Below are 18164 nucleotides of genomic sequence, written 5' to 3' on the forward strand. Positions count from 1 at the left end.
ATCCCCCAAGCTTAAAGCCTTGCTTGTCCTCAAGCAATTCAGTTGACAAACTGAAAGAGACAAAAGAAAAACTTTGAAGAACTATGTTTGATCTTGTTGTTGCAACCATGTCTAACTCATAACCAGAATTTCAGCAACATCACAAGCAAACCACATAAGCAAATGACATCTAGGTCTCACGGTAAACTCATATCAATGGCATAATCAACTAGCGAGCAAATAATAATAAGCCTCAAATGTCAACACTTCAATCAAAACAACATGAAGTAGTACGAATAGATGGTATCTCGCTAGCTCTTTCTGAGACCGCAAAACATAAATGCAGAGCACCTTCAAAGACCAAGGGCTGACTAAACATTGTAATTCATGGGAATGAAGATCCAGTCATAGTCATACTCAACAGAGTTAAAGGCAAAGCATAAAAATGATAGAGGTGCTCTCTAATTGGTGCTTTTGTAAGAGGAGGATGACTCAACAGGAACATAAATAGACAGGCCCTTCGCAGAGGGAAGCATTGATTTGCAGAAGTGCCAGAGCTCAAGCTTTCATTGTCAACGCAATGACTAAGAGTTCTCAACATCTTCCACGCTACACGTGCTATAGGCGGTTCCCAAACAGAAAAGTAAAGTTTTGACTCCCCCACCACCAATCAATCACACTCCATGGCTAGCCGAACCCTCGGGTACCGTCCATACCAACAACAATCCTGGGGGAGTTTTGTTTGTAATTATCTTTTTGATTTGAGCATGAAACTGGGAATTCCAATTACCGGCCCCTTTCTCGTGAATGATAGTGAATAAACACATATCGAGGATAACACGCCTCGCATGGAAGATACCAATAGCCCCCTGTCACCACATGAGCGGTTCGGGCATGCCAAACAGATTATTTCTTGAAGATTTAGAGAGTGGTACATGCAAATTTACTTGGAATGGCAGGTAGATACCGCACATAAGTAGGTATGGTCGAATCATATGGCACAACTTTGGGTTTATGGAGGTGGATGCACAAGCAGTATTCCCGCTTAGTACAAGTGAAGGCTAGCAAAAGACTAGGAAGCGACCAACTAGAGAGCGACAACTGTCATCAAAATGCACTGAGAGTAACTAACATTCAGTGCAAGCATGAGTAGGACATAAATCACCATGAACACGAACATCATAGAGGCTATGTTGATTTTGTTTCAACTACATGCGTGAACATGCACCAAGTCAAACCACTTGAAACGTTCAAAGGAGGATACCATCCTATCATACTACATCATAGTCATCTCAACATTCATGTTGGCAACCAAGGCAAACCATTATAAGCTCCTAGCTAAGTAAGCATGGCATAAGCAACTATGATCTCTAAGTTGTCATTGCAAACATGTTTCTCTCACAACAAAGTTGAATCAGGCATGATGAGCTAGTCATATTTACAAAAATAAAATAGATCGAGTTCATACCAGCTTTTCTAGGCTTAGTCACTTCATTATATATCGTCATTATTACCTTTCACTTGCACGACCGAACGATGTGAACAATAATAAGAGTGCTCATGCATTGGACTACGCTGGAATCTGCGGGCAAACACAAAGGAGAAGACAAAGTAATATGGCTCTTTGAAAGCTAAACAGGTATGCATGCAAGAGCCACTAAACACTGTAACCAATATCTTCTACCTTCACCCAAAGAAAAAGAAAACTATCTACACGGGAAAGCTCCCAACAAGCAAAAGAAGAAAAGAAAATCTTTTTGGGTTTTCTCAAACTAGAGAGACACACGAAAAGAAAACGAGAAAAAGAAAATAAACTAGCATGGATGATACAGTGGCAAAGTGTGAACACCGGCTAACAAAGTAAAAGCATAAGCAAGAATGTAAAGTCGTTGAGAACACGTACTCCCCCAAGGTTAGGCTTTTGGCCTAACTTGGTCTACTCCCATGGAGGGAAATAACTAGCTCCGGGGTACTCTGGAGTGGACTGAGGATGCCACTGCTATGTGAGCTCCTCTGGCTCCCACTGATAAACCGACGTCTGGTACTCGACTGGTGGCTCGGGCACAGGCACCTGTGGTTGGGCTAAGCCCCAATATGCCTAGATGTCCGAAGGCATAATAGTGTACCTGCCTGCATGAAGATTGAACAAAGAAGGAGCATGCAAAGTAATAGTCTCACCTGTACCCTGACTAAATACCAGGTTATAAATCATCCTTCGACCTATATCTCTATCAAGAAAGTCATGGCGAACCATGCTACCGTAATCTAGATATCTCTCGGGAAGAAGAATCTCTTCTTCCTCCTCCAGTCTAATAGGTATCTAAAAGTGTCTAGCAAGACGAGTAGCGTAGATACCTCCATAGACAACACCCTTAGAACGGTTCAGGTTCAACCCTTGAGCTACTATAGCGCCCAAGCTATAAGTTTTATCGTTATAAAGGGCTTCTCGCAAGACCGCAAGATCTGGGGAACTAAGTGACCCAGCTTTCCCACGACCAATCAAACATTTTCCCACAAAAAGTGAGAAGTACCGAAGCACGGGAAAATGAGTGCTAGCAGCTCTAACACAAGACACTCCTCTCTCCTTTCCCACAGCAATTGTATCAATGAAAGCCTCCAAGTCCCATGGACGAGGTTCATGAATATCCCCAACAAAAGGCAATTTGCAAACATTGTGGAGTGACATGCGTTGGGGGATATCATAAAGTTTAGACTCAACCGTAGGAGGATTCTTCCTCGGATAGAAGTGAAAGCTTTGTACGAAGATATTAGTGAGGAGGAGGTATTGCGGACAATTATCTTCAACGAAGGCGGTAAGGACTGCGTTCTCCACCAAGTGATAAAAGTCCATATAAATTCCAGCGGTGCGTAAGAAGACGTCGCTTGCCCACTCGCACGCTCGAACTTCTGCGACTCGAGGGACCAGATACTTGAGCTTCTTCTCACTCTCAGCATCCTTGGGGTCACGGCTTGACGAGCCTCTTAAAAACCTCCTCATCTTTACCTTTTCTATCTCTGAAAATTTCTGAAATTTTTAGTGATTCTAAGGAAAAGTGAACAAGGCTCAACTAAACTCGTAGCAACTACTCCAACTAGTGCCTAGAGTCCATATTACGCATAAAAACTACTTGGGACCAACTAAAATCAGCATGCAAAGCTCAAGAACATGGTCAGCAAGGCAGCAAAAATACGCGGAGTATAAGACACTAGAGCAAAAACTAATTGGACCAATGGAGGTGTCACTTACCAAGGAGTAATTTCCCCAAAACAGTTCGGAGAATGGATATTTGAGCAGAGAGATCGAAAATCCCAGCAAGAGGAGCAAGAACACGGGTTTGAGCTGCGAAACGATTTTTTCTGGAGGTAGGAGAACTGGATGGGAGCAAGAATGAGTGGAGGGGTGCCTGTGGGCCCCCACAAGCCTGGGTGGCGCGGCCAGGGCGGGTGCCTGTGCCCCTAGAGCTTGTGGCCCACTAGTGTGGCCCCCAGATAGGCTCTTGGTCCCAGTATTTTTCAAAAAATCTAGAAAAAATCATACTAGATTTTCACAATGTTAGGAGAACTTTGATTTTCGGGGTACTTTTCCATCGGACGCTAAAACAGAAAATAGCAAAAACTAAACTAAACCTATCATTTTTCTTCTAAGGAACGGAAGGTGAAAGCTAGGAATAGAGGTTTGTGACTCCTCGATTCATCCATCTCATGGTCATCGAAAGAAATCCGTCAATGGGGTTGATCAAATCCCCTCGACAAAACTTTCTCGAATCGCAAAATAAGACGGAGAATTTCCGAATAGTCACTACGTCACCTCAATGGGGATGTGAATCTCGCCAACCAGCAAATCATACTTCATCTTGAGACGAGGAATAGGGCATTCAAAGCTCCCAATAAGAATCGATGAAGTCTTTTCAATAGCATTGCTGCAATGTACTCGATATTGTTTCTTCGGAAAGTGCACCGTATGCTCATTACCGTTGACATGGAAAGTGACATTGCCTTTGTTGCAATCTATTACAGCCCCTGCAGTGTTTAAAAAGGATCTTCCGAGGATGACAGCCATGGCATCGTCCTTGGGAATACCCAAGATAACAAAGTCTGTTAAGATAGTGGTGTTAGCAACCACAACAGGCACATCCTCGCAAATGCTGATAGGGAAAGTAGTTGATTTGTCGGCCATTTGCAGAGAGATTTCAGTGAGTGTCAACTTATCCAGTTCAAGTCTACAATAAAGAGAGAGAGGCATAACACTAACACTGGCTCCAAGGTCGAATAATGCAGTTCTAACGTAGTTGCCTTTAATGGAGAAAGGTATAGTGGACACACCGGGATCACCTAGTTTCTTTGGAGTTCCACCCTTGAAAGTGTAATTACCGAGCATGGAGGAGATCTCAAGATCAGGTATCCTCCTCTTATTAGTCACAATATCTTTCATGTACTTAGCATACGGAGACATCTTGAGCATATTCGTCAAACGCATTTGCAGAAAGACAGGTCTGATCAATTCAGCGAAGCGCTCCAAATCCTCATCATCCTTTTTCTTGGATGGTTTGGTAGGAAAGGGCATAGGTTTCTGAACCCACGGTTCCCTTTCTTTACCGTGCTTCCTCGCAGCGAAGTCATTCTTATCGTATCTTCTATTCTTAGGCTATGGGTTATCAAGATCAACACTAGGTTCAATCTCAACATCCTTATCATTGCTAGGTTGAGAATCTTGATGAAAATTGTCGTGGTTTTGTCACGGCAGATGTCCTCGTGAAAGGACTTAGTGTTGGAGCCATCGCACCTTGGTGGCGACTCAAAGGGGTTATGCGGGAGCGAGATAGAGATTTACCGAGGTTCGGCCCCTCGTGAGGAGGTAAAGGCCTATGTTCTGCTTGGTGTTTGTATTGATGGTGTTTCGATTACAGGGGGCGTAACTCGCCTGACCTAGCACTCCATGATTTCTAACCTAACCTCTCCTTCCCTGGGACTCGCCTTTATATATAGGTCGAGTCCTTAGGGTTTACAAGAGTCCTTTCCTTTACATAAATCGTGATTCTTCCGAGCTCTAATTCGCCATCTTTCCAAGACTTGGAGATCTTCCCTACAATGGACTTCTCCCGAAGGTCCTGAACCGTCATACGAATCCCGGCCTCGCTGGGCCAAGGCCGGAACCACTTGGAGATGAGTCACAAGCTTGGGTGATCCAACCCAACTAGGGCAGGTTACCCAACAGATAATATCCCCTACATTAGGCCCCAGATTGACATGAATTTTTTCACGCCAATATCCTCACCCAGTTAGGGGCGATTCATCTCACTCTTTTTACGCACCATGTACTTAAATCGCCATATGTTGCGGAAAAACTCAAGTCGCCGAACCACTTCTTGTTGGCGCCTCCTAATCCCTTTAATTTTGGAAGAGATGATGACGTAATCTCCAACGGATCCTTCGGTATCGCTATCCCGAAAATTTTGGGGCGCCATCATGGCGAATCTTTATCTTTTTTGGCAGTTCCCGCTCGTGGCGCCTCGATCCCAGCACCTGACCTGATAAATAGGCGGGAGGAGGGGACAGGGCACATTTCCACCTACCCATCTTGTCGCCCTCTTTTTCCTTGCCGTCGCGCCGAGAGCCTCGTCGCCAGCCAAGAGCTGCATCGCCGCCCGAGCACGTCGTCGCCACCCGAGAGCTCCGTCGCCGCCCGAGAACTTCTCGCCGCCCGAAAGCTTCGCCGTCGTCCGAGCACTTCGTCGCCGCCCGAGAGCTTCGCCTCCGTTTCGAGATCTTCGTCGCCGTCCGAGATCTTCGCCGCCGTCCGGGAGCTGCTGAACGTGCGATCCTCGCCGCGAATCTTTCTTCGAACGCCTCCAACTTCATTTACTAGGTCAGCCTCCCGCCATTGTAGGCAGATCTAAGCTTTTCGAAGTTCATGTCCACTGTTTCTTTAGAACATCTCGAATAGCTTCGTAATTCCCAGCTAGTTGGTGGTGACGATGGTGAACACAACAACATTTTCCATACCCTCAGTTGCTTAGCCTTGATTTGCAGACTTAGAAAGGATTTCACCGGGTCAACCGTACTGTTTTCATCTTGGACATAGGCCGTTTTACCCAGACCTTTTCGCATTCATTTCTGCCTATTCTGTAGATCCATATATTACTGCCTGTCACGTGAAACCTGTTTATAGATTCATACTTCACCATTTTGGCGGACACCACTGAAGCTCTAAACCATCTGTCCATTTAGTAGTAAGAATTTCATAAGTCGCCCTGGTATCCTGACCCGGACCTTTATCGGCGAGTCAAAAAACTCCCTCAGCTATCAAGCAAATTGTTTGGCGAGGCAAATGAATCTGTTTCACCATTTAGTAGATGCTTGGCGAGTTAATTTACCCATAATTTTGTCCCTTTGTAGCATGGGCACCGTTTTCAAAAGTGATTGGCTCTCGACCAAGGTTGATGATACTCTCCTTCACAACTATGTGAAAACGGGGAATCTGGACCCTCAAGAGGTTATCGGTTGGCGTTCTGGGTTAGGAGAGGAGATCCCCAACCCGAAGTAAGGGGAGATAGTTGTTTTTGTTGAACACCTTTAACGAGGTTTTAAGCCGCCCGGATCAAAATTCCTCAGAGATGCCATGACCTTTATGAATGTCCGCCTCCAGGACTTAGGGCCCAACTCGATAAGCAATTTATGCCAGTTCTAGGTGTTCTGTGAGGCCTACTTGCGGATGGAACCCTCAGTTCCTTTATTCTGGTACTTCTTCCATTTGAATCGCCAGACAAAATTTTCCAATGGCCCTAGCTTGGAGCTTGGAGGTGTCAATGTTCAACGCCGTAGGGATAGTTCATTCCCATCACTCGCCATGCCAAGCCATCCCAAAGGCTGGGGCTAGTCTTGGTTTTACTGCCAGGAGACTTCACCTGAGGGTGAGAACAAGCTTCTTGGCTATAGGGAGGATCGCCTTCCAACAAAGTTCAAACTCCCAGACAAGCTCACCGAAGAAGAGGAGTCAGACTTTATCCCAGTATTGTCCGAGTTAAGATCTCTAACAAACAACAGCCTTACTGGGGTTGACTTAATCCACTGCTGGGTCGAATGGCGTATCCTCCCCTTAAGTCGCCGGGACGGATTAATGTGTGATTTCGACGGCACCCTGGATCACCCCCAGTGCTACTTCCACACAGCACTGACATAAAATGATATTGTAACCATCATCAAGAAATTGACCGGCGAACCCGTGGCCAAGTGCGGCTAAATAGGTCTTAAGCCGTTCTGCAAGATCAACCCGGCACCAATGGTAAATAACTTAACCCGCTTTTCCTTTATTCCTTCCGTCTTACTTGAGCTATGACCTCTTATAATAAAAAATGCCATTTCAGAAAGGTGACAAATTCTGGTCCAGGAGGCCAAAAAAGATGGCCTTGAAGCAAGCCAGGACGCCTCCAAAGAAGAAGTCCAAGGGCAAGGGCAAAGCCGCCGTCACTGAGGCATCTGACACCGATGAATCCCAAGTCGGCGACGTACTTTTAGAGGTAAAAATCCATCCTCTTTAACTCGCCATTCATTGTTAATAGTTTTGTGTTTACGGCTCTGTAACTCTTGTGTAGAATGAGGACAATGAAAGCCAGGAAGACTCCATAGAGGTAATTTCTATTTCCTCCGACTCATCTTCTCCTCCACCTAAGCCGGCCAGGCGAATTTGTGGGAAAGTTCCCTTCTCACACCCAAATGCTTGTTTGGATCCAAATTTCCTTTTGAAGAACGCAACATGCTTCAAATCGGAAAACTCGGAGTCATTCTGGAAACTTGGTGTCCGAGTTACCAAGAAGAACCAAGAAAAGGCAAAACGAGGTATCTTTTAATAGCACCTCTTCATTTCCTTTTGGATCGCGTTTATAACTCGCTCACATCTTGAAGTGTTATTTTTGCAGAGTTCTCCTCCTTCATCCGGCGACTCAGTGATGTCAGCACTTCCACCGATGATCCGCGTCCCAGGGTAAGTCTTTTATGACACTTACCTTGTCCTGATAGTGGTAATGCCTGTTTCTTTAAGCACACCCCCTTTTCCTTTTTAGGGCACATGCGAAGAAAAGGAAAACTGGCGGGTCAACTCCCATTACAGCTTCGGAGCCTGTTGAAAAATCGGCGTCGATCCAGGATAACCCGGCCCAAGATAAACCTGAAGATCAAGTGGATCTCCCAAGCTTGCCAATGGAAACCATGGAAACGCCTAATCCGCCAAGTCCATTGAAAACAGCAGAAGACCCAGACGCTGTGGTCATCACCGGCACTCGCTTTTCTAAGCCGACCACAACAGTTTTGTCGAAGCATGTATCATCATCAGCTCAACCTGCTATTGAGCGTGAACTTTCCAAGGGTAAGCTCTCCCAGTATGAGAATCTTGAATTCAGAGAACTTTGCTCGGGCTTTGCAAGTCGCTTGGAGGCGAGTCATGATATGGAAAAAAGTCTGCTTCTCATGCTGAAGAACAAACATGAGGTACGTCTTATTGCATACTCTATTATCCTTATTAACCCCCAAGGGCCGGGTCATCAGTAAAAAAAATGAGTCGGGTCTTAATAGCAAAATGAATCTCTCGACCTGTAACCCCAAGGGCCGGGTCATCTGTAAAAAGATGAGCCGGGTCTTGATAATTGAAGAAAAACTTTCGACCTGTAAGCCCCAAGGGCCGGGTCATCTGTAAAAAGATGAGCCGGGTCTTGACAATTGAAGAAAACATTAGACCTGTAACACCCAAGGGCCGGGTCATCTGTAAAAAGATGAGGCGGGTCTTGATACTGTATAATTTGTCTAAAAGATTATACATTAGCCCCAAGTGTCAGGGATGTTGCTTGCAATAATTCTGAGACTTGCCCCTTGACTATATGTTTCGACAGGAATCACTTACCCAAACTGAATCAACATTTGGCGACTTGAAGAAAAATTTAACCGATCAGCAGGATGCCCGGGCAAAATCAGAAGAGAAGTGTCAACTGATCTTATCTGAGATGGAGAAGCTAAAAGCCGACTTAAAAGAAGCTCAAGCTGATCAAGATGCCGTGATAAAGTGAGCAGAAAAAGCTGAAGCTAACTTGGATACTGTGCAACAAGAGCTGGCCGGCTTATAGCAACATATCTCCAACATGGCACAAGCCGTCTTTGGTAAATACCAACCCCTGACCTTGCACTTTGTAAATAAATAACTTGTAGAAATCGTTGACCATCATTACTCCTTATGCAGGTCCGAGAGCCGCCAATCTTCAGAACGATTGTGTCCTGATGCTGAAGGCGATTTAAACATTGACGGAGCAGCTGTATACCGGAAGTGTGCTGACCGTGAAAGCAGTGATGGGTGCCAAGGAAACCATAACATCAATAAAGAAGATGCTTGGCTGCTTATCTACTCTTCCTCCTGAAATTGGTGAGCTAACCTGGTCTGCTACCCGAAAAGGAGCATTGACTACGCTGAGTCGGTGTCTGGCGTATGCTCCAGAAATAAGCCCCGAAGAAGTAGCGGCAGGCTTTTCGCAGCTCAAGGATGACGGGTCAGAATTTGCTGAAGAGGATTACCAGCATGTTGTCAAAGAATCCCGTTTGGCAGCGACTCAGCTTCCGGCAAGCTTGGATTTATCAAAATACCAAGCCGCCTATGACAACAAGAACAAGGAAGATAACCCGCCAACCTTTGTAACGACTAGCTTAACTCCGTGTCGACCCAAGAATCCTTTTGACTTGGAGGTGGATCTCTGATCAGTGCTGAACGATGAAGATGAGTTCGCCGTGTTATCCAAGTGTAACTGGGTACTGGGCGACTTGCAAATTGAAGTCGGCCAGAGCTCACAGCAGGCTGATCCGAGGACATCAGTAGAATAAACCTTCACAGATTTGGCCATAAGAGCCATGTAATAAGTCTTTTTAGAGATCAAACTGCTTCTGTGATCTCTTGAAAACCCTTATGTCGCCCTTAAGGCGCTTAAGAATGCTTGACCCGCCCTCAAGGCGTTTTTATGATGCTTGACACTCCATGGCTAGAATGAATTTTGATCATCAACCTGTTAGGCCTAAAAACATATATCAAATCATCTCAGTGAGTAATGGATGATAATAAATAATAACCGACCCAAGATATTTGAGGCGAGTCACAAAAAAGTCTGAAAGACCTTGTGGCTGTGCCAGGAAGGTAAAAAATAGCAATTTCTTCGGCTCATCTAGTCGCGACAGGATAGGACGAGTTAAATAAACTCAAGTGCTACCCGAGGAAGACTTTTGTATAAAAAGCTCAAGTATTTAGACCGGCTGATCAGGCGCGAGTCAAGCTTCAGTGAAGCGGGTTCAGTGAACCAATGGTTTCTCTATTTTCCATGTGAGGCGCTAGCCGGTACCATACATGTTTTAACCAAGGCGAGTTCGGAATCCATAAGCGGAGTAACTCACCAAGAGTTCATGGGTCCATATGGCGATTCGGCCAACACACAGTCCAGTATAACCATTTGTAATGCGGTAATTTTTCGCAGGCCAAATAGGTAGCAAGGCTGATCTCAGTGAGAGGAAGCCCCCAAGTGACCTATGATTAAGGGAAAGACCGTCATAGGATTGTAGAAGCGTATACGGTATTACGACAAAACGACTTGAGAACAAACTTCCCTCAAGTAAGCCGGCCTAATCCACAGAATCATATAAGGCGCCTATGTTTGAATCGCGCGCTTGTGGCGACTCCGATCCTCTTTGGCTTATCGATACCCAGTTTTGTAATAAGCGCATCATGGCGACTTAAGCTCTTTGGTATAGATAGCTTCCATGTTTGGGCGACTTTTTGAAGAGTAAAATAAAGATCCATACTTTCAATAAGATGAATTAGCAGAAAAGCCCCCAAGCCCGGAGGCATCAACTTTATTGCTGCATAAGAAATGAAAAAACTTACAAAAAGGCACAGCTAATTAGCTCAAGTGTAATAAGGCCGCAAGTGGGCTATGTTCCAGGGCGAGTTGACTCAGCCTCCGTGGTTGGCCGATCAAGCCGTAGATCCACCAGATAGTAGGACCCGTTGCGAAGGCTTTTGCTGACGACGAACGGTCCTTCCCATGGTGGTGATAACTTATGCATACCAGTACGATCTTGTATCAATCAAAGGACTAAGTCGCCTTCCTGAAAGGTTCGGCTTTTGACCCGGCGGTTGTGATAACGCCGCAAGTCCTGCTGATAAATCGCTGAACGTGCTGCAGCCAAATCGCGTGCTTCCTCCAAAGCGTCCAAAGAATCTTGACGCGCCAACTCGTTGTCTTGTTCCACATAAGCAGCAACTCTGGGTGAGTCATGCCTAATGTCAGTGGGAAGAACGGCTTCTTCTCGATATACCAGAAAGAAGGGAGTAAAGCCCGTAGAACGGTTCGGGGTGGTCCGGATGCTCCATAATACTCAAGGCAACTCCTCAACCCAACACCCCGGGGTGCGTTCGAGGGGAATCAAGAGTCGGGGTTTGATTCCTCGCAACACTTCCTGATTCGCCCGCTCGGCCTGCCCATTAGATTGCGGATGAGCTACTGCAGAAACATCAAGCCGGATATGCTCACGATGACAAAAATCCTGCATCGCCCCTTGAGACATATTAGTGTCATTGTTAGTAATAATGCTGTGTGGATATCCGAACCTGGAGATCAACTTTTTCAAAAATTTGACCGCTGTCTCCGCGTCGCAGGCTCCAATAGGTTCTGCCTCGACCCACTTGGTAAACTTATCAACCGCCACCAGCAGATGAGTTTTTTTGTTGGACGACATCTTAAAGGGGCCAACCATGTCTAACCCCCAGACCGCAAAAGGCCAAGTGATAGGTATCATCCTTAACTCTTGAGCCGGCACATGGGCCTGTCGTCCATAAAGCTGGCACCCGTCACATCGACGAACTATCTCTTCTGCATCTGCATGGGCCGTCAACCAGAAGAAACCATGACGAAACGCCTTTGAAACCAAGGAACGTGACCCAGCGTGATGTCCACAATCTCCGGAATGAATGTCGTTTAGAATTACGCATCCTTCTTCAGAGGAGACACATCTTTGGAAAACCCCAGAAGTGCTTCGTTTATATAATTCGCCATTAATGACAACCATGGACTTGCTTCGCCGAACGATTTGGCGAGCCAATACATCATCCGAAGGTAACTCGTCTCGGGCGAGATAGGCCAGATACGGAAGAACCCAATCCGGCATAACATTGAGAGCCGCCACGAACTTAGACTCAGGGTCTGGTATTGCCAACTCCTCCTCCGAGGGTAACCTTACGGAAGGATTATGCAGAGTATCCAGAAAAACATTGGGGGGAACCGGCTTACGTTGCGAACCGAGACGTGAAAGGGCATCAGCTGCTTCGTTAAGGCGCCGGTCGATATGATCAACCTGATAGCCATGGAAGTGACTCGCCACATCAGACACAGCCCTCCTGTAAGCTGCCATCAGGGTGTCCCGAGAATCCCAAGTACATGAAACTTGCCGAGCCACAAAATCAGAATCGCCAAAACATCTGACCCGCGTAAGGTTCATCTCTTTGGCGAGTCACAAGCCGTGAAGTAAAGCTTCGTATTCCGCAGCATTGTTGGTACATGGAAACATGAGTCGGAGGACATAGCAGTATTTGTCTCCTTGAGGTGATATCAGCACCACGCCAGCCCCCGAGCCTTCCAACTGTCTAGATCCGTCAAAGTAAATAGTCCAGTATGTGAGGTCAGGCCTGTCTTCCTGGATCTGTAACTTGGTCCAATCGTTGACAAAATCAACCAAGGCCTAAGACTTGATAGCCGTGCGAGGGGTGTATCACACGTGGTGCGGCCCGAGTTCGATTGCCTACATGGCGATTCGCCCTGTCGCTTCCCGATTCTGGATGATGTCCCCGAGGGGAGCGGAGCTAACCACCGTGATGGGATGCTCTTGGAAATAATGTTTGAGCTTTCAGCTTGCCATAAAGACCCCATAAACTAACTTCTGCCAGTGTGGGTATCGCTGCTTGGGGAGAGTTAGCACCTCGCTAATGAAATACACCGGGCGTTGAACTGGATATTCCTTCGCTTCCTCCTTCCTTTCGACGACCAGTGCCACACTCACCGCTTTGGAGTTTGCCACAATATACAGAAGCATGGGCTCTTTCTCAGTCGGGGCGGCCAAAACCGGCTGGTTGACCAGCTGCTGTTTTAAGGCTTCGAAAGCTTCATTGGCTTCGTCTGTCCAAACAAAATGGTCAGATTTTTAAAGCAATTGATAAAGAGGAATAGCCTTTTCACCCAGACGGCTTATGAAGCGACTTAAGGCCGCAATACGACCCGCCATCCGTTGAACTTGATTAATATTTGCTGGCTTCCCAAGGGAAGTAACCGCCTCGATTTTTTCCGGGTTAGCTTCGATGCCGCGCTCAGACACCAGGAAACCCAACAATTTTCCTGCAGGAACACCAAAGACACACTTGGTGGGATTAAGCTTCATCTGGTATACCCGTAGATTATCAAAAGTTTCCTTTAGGTCTCCCAGTAGTGTTTCCTTCCTGTGAGTTTTAACCAGGATGTCGTCAACGTAAGCATGGACGTTGCGTATGATTTGGCCACGGAGGCAATTTTGGATGCAGCGCTGGTAAGTCACCCTTGCACTCTTGAGTCCAAATGGCATGGACACATAGCAAAAAGCCCCGAAGGGGGTTATAAAAGCTGTTTTCTCCTGGTCTTCCACGGCCATCTTGATTTGGTGATATCCGGAATAAGCATCCAGGAAGCACAAACGTTCGCATCCCGCCACCAAATAAATAATTTGATCGATGCGGGGAAGGGCGAAAGGATCCTTTGGACAAGCTCTATTAAGATCTGTGTAATCAATGCACATGCGGAAGGTACCGTTATTCTTGAGCACCAGAACCGGGTTAGCCAACCACTTGGGGTGGAAGAAGTCTACGATGAATCCGGCGGCCAAGAGACGGGCAACTTCTTCCCCGATTGCCTTGCATCGTTCCTCATTGAACCTGCGAAGATATTGCTGAATCGGTTTTGCTTTTGGGTCAACATTAAGATGGTGCTCAGCGAATTCTCTCAGCACACCAAGCATGTCAGAAGGTTTCCATGCGAAGATGTCCCGATTCTCACGGATGAATTCGATGAGCACGCTTTCCTATTTGGGGTCTAGACCCGCCCCGATAGTGAACTGCTTGCTTGAGTCACCAGGGACGAAATCCATTGTGTTAGTGTCGTCTGTTGGTTTGAACTTGAGGGGCGGCTCAGCGTCTGTCATTGGCTTCTTCAAAGGCGACATGTCAGCCGGATCAACATTGGCCTGGTGATATTTAAGCTCTTCCGCAGCACAGGCGACTTCTGCATAAGCCGCATCCCCTTCTTCACACTCTCTTACAATCCTCCTATCACCATCAACCGTGATGGGTCCTTTAGGACCAGGCATCTTGAGCTTAAGGTAAACATAGCAGGGGCGAGCCATGAACCGGGCGTAAGCCGGTCGCCCAAATAACGCATGATAGGGCCTTTTTAACTTGACCACCTCAAATATAAGCGACTCACTCCTGTAGTTAGACGTTGTTCCGAACGCAACAGTGATCCTAACTCGGCCTATGGGGTACGCCGATTTACTTGGGACAAACCCATGGAATACCGTGGTTGAGGGCATCAAATCTTTCTCCAACAGGTTCATCCTTTGAAAGGTGTCGAAGTATAATATGTTGATGCTGCTACCACCATCCATCAGTACCTTCGATAAGGTATATCCTCCAACTTGAGGAGCCACGACCAACGCTAAATCGCCCGGATTGTCAACTCTTGGCGGGTGATCCTGCCTACTCCATGATATAGTCTGCTCGGACCAGTGGAGATATCTGGGGAGTGCCAGCTCAGATACACTATATGCTCGGTGACTCACCTTTTTATCACGCCTGTAGGCATTGGTGGTGAAAACGTGGTACTGCCCATTGCTTAACTGCTTGGGGTTGTTGAGGAAACCGCCATTGTCATCCTGCCCCTGCAGAGCCCCCTGTGGGGGTGGTTGTTGAAAGACTCCTGGCGGGTTATACCGTCGTTGGTGATGCACCGGATACTGGCCACTGCTTGGCTGCGAGCTGCCATGAGCCCCGGGTTTGGGGAAGCCGCCGAAGGGGTTCTCGCGTTGATTAGGTGCGCCGAACTGTTCCTACCGTTGGTCCGGGTCACCGCCTTGCCCTTTTTTGATCGCCTCCGCCCGAATCTCCTGCATCACATAACAGTCCTCCCAGGAATGAGTCGCCGGTCCGTCTGCCATGGTGTGGTGCGGGCAGGGGCCCTTGAGTAACTCATTATAGTTGCGCGGCTTTTTTCCACTGTAACCCCTATTCTTCTTCTGGCGCTGGTTGCCATTGTTGGCGTTGGTGTTGGCGACTAAGTCCGAAGACTCTTCCTGCTGCCTTCTTTTGCCATTCGCTCTATGATTATGGGAAACGCGCCCCTGGAACCGGGTATGATTTTTGGATCACTGGCCTTTCCTTGGCGAGTTGGCTGTACCGCCATCTTCTCCGGGATCTTTGGTGTCGTCCGCCTCAGCGTACCTAGTGAGGGTGACCATTAGCTCCACCATGTCTTGGACCTTTCGCTTGAGTCGTCCCAACTTCTGCACCAAGGGCTCATAGTGGCAGTTCTGCTCCAGGATTAGCACACCCTGAGCCGTCGTGATACCATCTCACGAATGCATGATTTCCGCGACCCCCCGCATCCAGTGGTGGGCCGACTCGTCCGGGCGTTGAACGCAGTGCTGTAAATCGACTATTGTCATCAGGCGCTTGCAGGTCCCACGGAAGTTCTTGATGAAATGCTCTTTTAACTCAGCCCAAGTCTGGATGGAGTTGGGGGCAAGTTCTTTAACCAAGTACGCGTCGTCCCTTCGAGCATCATTGTGAAGTATGTGGCGCAGACTGCTTCGCTTACATCGAGCATGTCCATGGCGATTTCGGAGCTCTCGACCCATGACGTCGGCTGAAGGTCCGGAGTGTAGTTAGGCACCTTCCATGGTCCTTTAAAATCCTTGGGCATCAGCTCGTTGCGAAGGGCGGGGGCCAAGCATGGCACCCCCACTTGTCTGTCGCCTCCAACGAGAGGCGCTGGGGCGACTTGGGTGTCCGGGTGATCCCGACCTGGCGGGTCTTGGTGATTAGGCGAGTTGACCTGGGGAAAGGGTCACGGTCCGCTGGTTATGGCGGGCTGATCCTCTGGCCGACTCCTGGTGCGTCTTGCCTGGGGAGTGGAGTGCAGCCGATCTAGGCTGTGTGAGAACTGGGCATTTTGAACCACCGCCGTCTTTAACATCTCAATGGCGTTCCTTCCTTCTATCTCAGCTGGAGTGTCGCCATGAATCGGGAGGGATTCTAAATAGCGAGTCGCGGCAAGGACGTTGTCCACCGGGTTGGAAAAGTGACCTCGAGGTGTCTGGAATCGGGGAACGTGATCCACAGCTGGCTGAAACGGCGGGTTTGGTGGCTGGCCCGACCCTCCCCCGGGGCGTCTCCTGCCCCGGGAGTTCGTGGAGTGTCGAACAGGCGGGTCGGGTTGAGATCAGGGGGTAAATGACCCTGATGCCTCCGCTGATGGACGGCGTCAGATGCGCGCTGGTGCCTTTCAAGTTGCCAGTTTTCGGTATTCAAGCGAGCTACCTCATCGGTAATTTGAGCCTGCCGGGTCTCGATCCTGGCGGCTTCCACCTCAGCGTCCCGCTGATCCGTTGCCACACCATCTCTTAGTTTTGTTAGCTTCGTGTTTATTCCGTCCTGGTTTTCTGACGTTATGGGGGTCGCCATGAGCCTTGTTATCTCCGTTGCTAATTCCACCAAGATCGCGGCCGGGCTTCTAGACGTCTCGCCAGGCCCATCTCCGCCTGTCGGGTTCGGCGAGGGCTGAGTCGCCCCTGCCATGTAAACGACGATCTGACGGCGGGTCTGGTCGAGAACCTCGGGGTCCATGGCTAGTGGTAAGCCCCCAAGGCAGCCCCCATGTAGAGACTGAATTGAATCTGAGTGGCCCATGGATTATTCGTCATTGGTGTTGACCGGCGTGGTCTCCTCGGTCGCCGATTGTTCTGGTTCCTCAGATCCCTGCGTGAACCCAACAAAGACCGGACGGGTTAGGTTTGGCGTTGCGACAGGGTGGACGTACCTGGCCGGCTCGACGATGTCGGAGGAGATGTCCGGCTCAGGCATAGGCGATCCAACCATGCCGACGAAGACATTGATCTTGCCGAAGGGGACTCTATAGCTGGATTCGATCGAATCGGCCTCGGGCCCCCATAGCAAGTTATTGATGTAGTACTTCCTGCGGCGGCTCCGAGTCATGAGCCCCACCACGTAGCTCCCGGACCCTGGTAGGGCTCCCTTTGAGAACTCAACTCCACTGTGCGCAGGCCCCACGGTGGGCGCCAACTGTTGTGGTTTTGTCACGGCAGATGTCCTCGTGAAAGAACTTTGTGTTGGAGCCATCGCACCTTGGTGGCGACTCAAAGGGGTTATGCGGGAGCGGGACAGAGATTTACCCAGGTTCGACCCCTCGTGAGGCGGTAAAGGCCTACGTCCTACTTGGTGTTTGTATTGATGGTGTTTCGATTACAGGGGGCGTAAATCGCCTGACCTAGCACTCGATGATTTCTAACCTACCCTCTCCTTCCTTGGGACTCGCCTTTATATACAGGTCGAGTCCTTAGGGTTTACAAGAGTCCTTTCCTTTACATAAATCGTGATTCTTCCGATCTCTAAGTCGCCATCTTTCCAAGACTTGGAGATCTTCCCTAAAATGGACTTCTCCCGAAGGTCCTGAACCGTCATACGACTCCCGGCCTCGCTGGGCCAAGGCCGGAACCACTTGGAGATGAGTCGCCAGCTTGGGTGATCCGGCCCAACTAGGGCGGGTTACCCGACACATAATATCCCCAACAAACATCACTATTGATATCATCATTAGGCTCATGTTCATCACCAGATTGTGTTTCAGCATCAAAGACAGAGGCATGGTGTGGACTCTCAGGTGTAGCAGCAACAGGTTTGCTAGCGTGCAGGTTCCTATCATCTTTCTTCTTCTTTCTAGGAGGACTAGGTGCATCAGTTCTAACTCCTTGAGAATCTTGTTCAATTCTCTTCGGATGACCCTCGGGATACAGAGGTTCTTGGGTCATTTTACCGCCTCTAGTAACGACTCTGACGGAATTGTCATTCA

Source organism: Hordeum vulgare, chromosome 4H (assembly GCF_904849725.1).
Source record: "Hordeum vulgare subsp. vulgare chromosome 4H, MorexV3_pseudomolecules_assembly, whole genome shotgun sequence".
NCBI classification, from domain to species: domain Eukaryota; kingdom Viridiplantae; phylum Streptophyta; class Magnoliopsida; order Poales; family Poaceae; genus Hordeum; species Hordeum vulgare.